Source organism: Cryptomeria japonica, chromosome 3, assembly GCF_030272615.1.
Source record: "Cryptomeria japonica chromosome 3, Sugi_1.0, whole genome shotgun sequence".
NCBI lineage: Eukaryota > Viridiplantae > Streptophyta > Pinopsida > Cupressales > Cupressaceae > Cryptomeria > Cryptomeria japonica.
The window spans coordinates 312,015,195-312,022,143 of NC_081407.1; positions in this window are offsets into that span (position 1 = coordinate 312,015,195).

Below are 6,949 nucleotides of genomic sequence, written 5' to 3' on the forward strand. Positions count from 1 at the left end.
TATTTGAAAGATTTTATCTAGTATGCCCAGATGTTCTGCTCGAGTGAATGATTTAGCCAGAAAATCATCCACACAGTCCTCCATGAAGGTATGCATCATATCGTGGAAGATTGTTGTCATGGCTCTTTGATAAGTTACCCTAGCAATTTTTCAAGCCAAAAGGCATGACGTTCCAACAATATGTTCCCCATGGATAGGTGAACGCAGTTTTATCTTGATCTTATGGGGCTATCCTGATTTGATTATAGCTAGAGAAACCATCCATTAATGATAACATTGTGTATCTTGTTGTTAGATCCATAATTATGTCAATGTAGGGTAAAGGAAAGTCATCCTTCAGACATGCCTTGTTGATGTCTCTAAAATTTGTGCATATTTTGATACTTTTGTTAGGTTTTGAAACTGGTACAATGTTTTAGATCCATTCAACATAGTCTATAGGTCAGATGAATCCGATGTCTAATAACTTCTTTAGTTATGTTTTAACCAATAATGCCACATGCAGATTCATCTTTCTTAATTTCTACTTGACTGAATTAGCTCCTGGAGCGATGGATAAGTGATGCATGATTAGATTCATATCTATTTTAGGCATGTCAGCATAAGACCAATAAAAATTAATTTTCTTTTCCTTGAAGAATTTGATAAAATCTGGTTGTTCCTCTTCTGTAAGTGATTCTGCTAGATGTATGGTTTTGATTGTTGCTTCAATACCAATGTTTATTGATTGAGTTGGCTCAATTAATATTGGTGACCTTTCTAGATAATGTTCAAGAAGAGTATCAAGTCTCCCATATTTAGTTGCCTCAAAAAGGGTTGACTCAACATAGGTATTAGACAATGGATTCATCGTTTGGGAATATTGGTATATCATGATGTTCAGGTTCTTCCTAGTCTATTAGATCAGGATATATGAGTGGTAAGGAGTCATTTAGTGGGTTAAGATCAACTACGATAAGTGTCATGATAGAGTCGTTGTTATAGTTGTTTAGGATACTGGTGAGGTCTATGATATTGTCAAGGCCTTCGATGGTATTATCTTTAATGTTGTCTTGGTCATATTGTCGCTGCTCATTCTCACTAGCCTCGTAGATATGTCATGGTCCAAATTCAAGCGGTTGAGATTATGAGCCTTGTTCCTCCTGAGAAAGGGATGTGTTGGAGTGGATGGTATCTACCTCAATGTCCTTAGTAACATCTGAACAACTACCCCACTCATATTCATTAGAATTATTTTCAGAATTACTGTCCCAAGTTATCTCCCTGCTTCTAACAGGTATGTTTTATGGTGAGAAGATATCTGACAATTGACACTAGTTTTGTAGCTTTTTTTGATTCGGGATCAGAGCTTGCATGTACTCTTTGCATTTGTTCATACATTGTTTTCCTTCGATGAGTAGTAATTTCTTGGGTGGTGGCTCCACCTTGGTTTAATCAGTTTCTTGCACATGATGCACTTTCTTCTAATAAGTTTCCTCCCTTTGAATGACTAGTTCTTCTTGTTGTTTCTCATTTTCTTGATTCTTTTTCTCTTTCCTTGTCATTTTTGTTGCTTGGTGTAGTGCTTCTTTCCATGGGTCTTCATTATAATTTTTCTTTTCTCTCCACTAAGGTTTTTGATGGTTATTTTGTTTCTGCATAGGTGGCACATGTTGCCCAATACCCAAGTCATGTTTTATCTCTTGCAAATTATGAAGGAGGTTATAAGGGTTCTATAATGCCTTCTTGGCACTTGCCAATAGGTCCTTTGCTATTGTATCCCATTCATTGCATGATCCAAAACCCATTTCCATATTATTTTGTTGGTACGACCACTTCTATGGTAGCAGCTCTGATTTCTTCTTCATATTTGTATAGCCAACTAAGGATGTCTTTCTCTTCTAATTCATCAACTAGTGTGCCCAGCTATATAAATTTACCATCAAACTTGGTGATGGGTTGTGTTACCTGATGTGTTGATGCAGATGGTTATCCATAAGATTTTGGTGACGTTGGCAATTTTGATAGACATAGGGGTTCAAAAGAATACTCCCCCATGCCTTGGTCCTTGATTTTTATCTTTTGTTTAAAATCTATGGATATAGACTTGAGTTCTTTTTTATGATGATTTGATGTTGAGGAAGCTCGGGCCTCCCTGTTGTGTGGAATCAAGCTATCTTGAGCTGCCCCCATAGCATTGCAATTCTTAAAAGGGTTATTATCTGAATATATGGAAATTTCCTATCCATTGTAAGGGAACTTGATATATTGATGGTATGTGGAAGGCATCACTTTCATTTGATGGATCCACGGATGACCCAATAGTATATTTTTTGTCAATTCTATGTCCAAGACTTGGCACATGGTGTCATTTTGTACAGGACCTACCTGAATAGGTAGTATTACCGTTCCTTCGGATGACCTCTCTTCATCATCATAGACTTTGATGGTGATCTTCTTTTTCGGATCAATAGACTGCTCAGAGAAGCCCAATGCATGGATAAGCTTTAAAGTACAGATATTGAGACCAACTCCTCCATCTATTAACACTCTTTTTACTTGATGTTTATAGACTAAGACTTCAATGTGGAGTAGGGTGTTATGCAGATGATTCACAAATACATCATCATGTTTAGAAAAGGATATGTTATGTGGCCCTGTCATATGAGCCACCATGGCTTGGAATCGATCAATGTCCAGATCATTTGGAATGTTTGTTTCGATAAGTGCTTGTTCCAATATATCCTTGTGTTTTGGCGAGAGTTTGAGTAACTCAAGTATGGATATTTGGGTGGGAGTTCTCCATAGTTGATCAACTAGATTATATTGAGTCTTGGGGAGAGTTGTGGATGTTTATGTGTTCCCTTTCAAGACATATTTTTGTGCTCTAGTTGTCACATTTATCGATGCATGTTCTTGTTTGTCTTTGATTTTTATGACATTTACTTGATTGTCATATGTCGATATGTGATTGATGGTGTTCTTGTATAGGTGATTAATACAAGCTCCTTTGGTATTGTTTTACGTTGAAGCTCCTCCCTTGTCATAATTTGGAAGAGGATTTTTTAAGGCTTCATGGTCACCATTCATTTTGTGACCATCAACTGTTAAATTGCCCCTGTCTATCATGTCCTAAATGATGGTCTTTAGCCTCATGCAATCATTTGTGTTATGTCCTTTGTTTTGATGAAAATCATGTGAGTCATTCCACCAAGGTGGTTTGAACTGGAGTTGAAAGTTGTTTGTGGCTGGCAATGTGATGATCTTATTCTCCAAGAGTTCCTGAAATGTTGATTCTAAGGTTTGTCGTAATGGCATGTAAATGCGTCAATATGGGAAAGTATTGGTGTTGCCTCTCGGGGTTGTGTTGTTCCCTTAGTTAATATTATTGACTTGGTTAGTGTTGTTGCCTTGATGATTTTTATTGGTGTTTGATGTTGAAGCTCCTGGAGTGGGATTTCATTGATAAGTGTTAGTGCCTTGATTAGCACTTTTTTAATCATTATGGGATGGTGGGTTGCCTGATAAAGTCAACACTGGTTGTTTAGACTTCACATTGTTGGCATCAACTACCCCATCATTAACATTGTTTTTGTTCCTTGTCCAAAATTTGGATTTGTCCAAAGTATTGTTATTGTTTTGATTGCTAAAGGTGTTAGTGTTTGATGAATTAACACCCTCTTTAAAGAACTTCAATGTTCCATTCTTCATGCACACTTCCTCTACTTGGATTCTGTTTTCTATCGATTTGGCAAAATATGGTATGCATTGGAGTTTGAGTTAATAACTCATCTCACTATTTAGATTATCGATGAATATTTCTATTTTTTCCTTTTCAGGCACGTCTCGAGGATATCTTGAAACCAAATGTCTCCACCATTGTACAAACACCATGAATGTTTCATTGCTATTTTGTTTTGTGTTACATATATCTAGCATGGTGATCGCGTGTTAAATGTTATAGGAGTATTGTGTTATGAATTTGTTTACCAACTCATCAAATGATCTCATGGGAGGTTAAGTTTAGACAACCACTCCATTGTTTGCCCTCCCAAACTTCTTGGTAATAATCTCATTAAGTAAGTGTCATCGTGAGCAAACTCTAGGCTCATGGTACAAAATTCCTGAATGTGATCACGGGGATCACTTTTACCATTGTATTTTTCATACTTTGGTATATCTGAATTTGGGGGAAAAGGTACCATGTTCAATCTCCTATCAAAAGGATAAGGACAAATTTCGTCCAAGGAGTATCATACTATAGTTCTTTGTTGCATGTCCTGCATTTGTCTTTGTAGTGTTTGCAGTTGTTGTGCAAGAGAAACCATGGGCGCATTTGTCCTCTGAGGGAGAGCTTCCCCTCATTCATTAATATTGTCCCGATTGCGGGCATGGTCTTGTTTGTGGGTGTTTTCTTGTTCATGGGTGCAATCTTGGTTGTGTATGTTTTCTGGAGCATGTGTCTCTTCTTCTCTTCGTTGTTCTTGATAGGCATAATTTCTTGATCTTGCTCTTGAAATTCTCATCTATATTCCTCAAGTTTTTTGTATCAAAATCTTTAGGAATGCTGACTCCTTTGCTAGTTACCATGAGTAGATATTTTTCCTTGTTTGCTTCTATAAGTCTTTCCAATAGTTTCTGGAAAGCTACGTTTTCTTGACATTCTTGGAGAAGTTCTTTGGCGATCTCTATTTCTCCCATATTTACATACTCATCAAAAGGATTGGATAGTCTACGACCCATACTTGATTCTCATTGTGATTCCTTGTGTTTGTTTCTCTGAGATTGAGTGACAACGGGCATTAATATATTTCTACCATGATGAATTCTTCTTCTTCTTCTATTGGGGTTCTTGGTGGAGTTGGTGGCTTAGGTCGAGCTTTGTTATAACTGATAAGGAACTTTGGGAACAAAGAAGGGTTAATCCTTCCTCCATGATTTAGGTGTTAGTTGAATGTTGCTTTCTGAATGTAAGCCCTACTTCTCAAAGGCTCTTTGTCAAATTCATTTGTTTTTCCTTCGATATACAATCGCATATGATGCAAAGAATGTGCGATGTGATGCAAAGAGTTGATGATTCATATAGACAAATTTATTCCTTTTAACAAGTGTCTTAGAACTAGGTTGTCTCTTCTTTAACTTAGTCTTTTGATGAAGACTTGTTCTTCTCAAAATATGAGGAGTGGTCATACACAAATGATCAAAGGTTTGATGTTGATGTTGATGTTGGATATGGATACTTCATTTGAAAACTCAAGTTTACTTTATCAAGTAGAAGTTTAGTTCGATTCGCCTCCATGACAAAGTGTGTCAAATGATATGGATAAAGTCTCCCGATATGGAAACTTGATTTGACAACTTAAGGACCAAACTAGGTATTTGTTTTGATAGGATTCACTGGATGGTGGAACTTTGATCACTGTTCTAATACTCCCCAACTTGTTCTAAGAGTGCCTTGTTGGATTTGGAAATTTTCTCACTGATGATCTTTTTCGAAGTTTTGTTGTTGGGTTTGCTAAAGGACCTGAAAGGGTATTTGAACTGTTGATAAAAATTTCCCAAAGGGACTGATTTGTTCTCTATTTTTCACTAATATATAAGTGCTACCTTAGATTTTACTAGTATGATACTAATTATGTGCTAAGTTTTGGTGCAAATGCACTATTGAATGTTTGCAACGCGCTAGGTTTTTGCTCCCATGCACTAACTGTCTTGATTTGTTTTGTTTGATGCTTTTGCTATGATGTTGAATAACACTTGTGATTTGATGGATGATTTTATGAAAATCACTTGAAAACACGACATATAGAAGAGATGACATTTTATATATGCTAAACAAGTAGTGTATGTTCTTTTGAGGATGTTTTCAAATCCCCGATGTTTTCACTAGTTTGGATTACAAAAAGACAAATCAAGCAGACTCTTTATTCAAAGGTCATCAACAATATCATAGCCCACTAGTCTCAATACTCTATCAGCTCAAACAACCTTGTCACCCCTTAGGGGGTGCCCCTTTTTTTGTCTTTTGCCAGAAATTAAACCAAAGTGAATTCTTATATATTGTCAATGTTTGGTGACTGACTCGGTTCAAAGTTTCTAATGCTAAGTTTCTTAATCAGGCATTCATTCGGTCTTCAGTCATAAACTCCTTCTGGAGACTCCCCAACCTTTAGAACAAAGGCTTTACGTATCTTAAAGATACTGGGGGAAGACTAATCGCTGAGAAAAACCATTGAAGAGGACTTTAGTCAACCTCCACATTTGATTATAGTGGGTTGGAACACTTGGCAATAAAGTCATTTCCCACTTAGGTCATTCCCCTCTCACCGACCATTAATGGCGCCCTAAGGGAAACTCAGTGATAGTTCTGATACTTGATGTTAAGTACAGATGCCAAGCTAATAAGATGAGAGGGGGATAGTTCTGATACTTGATGTTAAGTATAGATGCCAAGCTAATAAGATGAGAGGGGGGGGTGAATCATACAAACTTAATCTTCCATAAAAACATCAGATTCAACCTCAGTAACATATACTTCAGTGATATAACCAAAACTCTTAAACATGCAAACTCAAAAGCATATAAACATCATAAACCTCATAACACCGGATTTAACATGGAAACCCAAATAGGGAAAAACCACTGTCGGATTTCGGACCCACTAAGAAATATACTCTTCTAGAGTATGCTCGGTTAAAAGCAAATCCTGTTAAAGATTACAAACACATTGCTAGATGTGACCTAGTTAAGGGATTTCCCTCAGATCTATTAGGATCTTCACCTTGTTAGAAGTGACCTTGTTAAAGGATTTCAAACACTCAATCATAATGTCACCTTGCTAGAGGGTTTTACAAATAAGACTATTAAGTCCACTCGGTTAAGAGATTTTCTGTCACTTCACAAAATAACAATAATAAAAATCTATCTGCAACTTCACATCTAAAATGCTAAAGCAGATTCTTATTTGCTC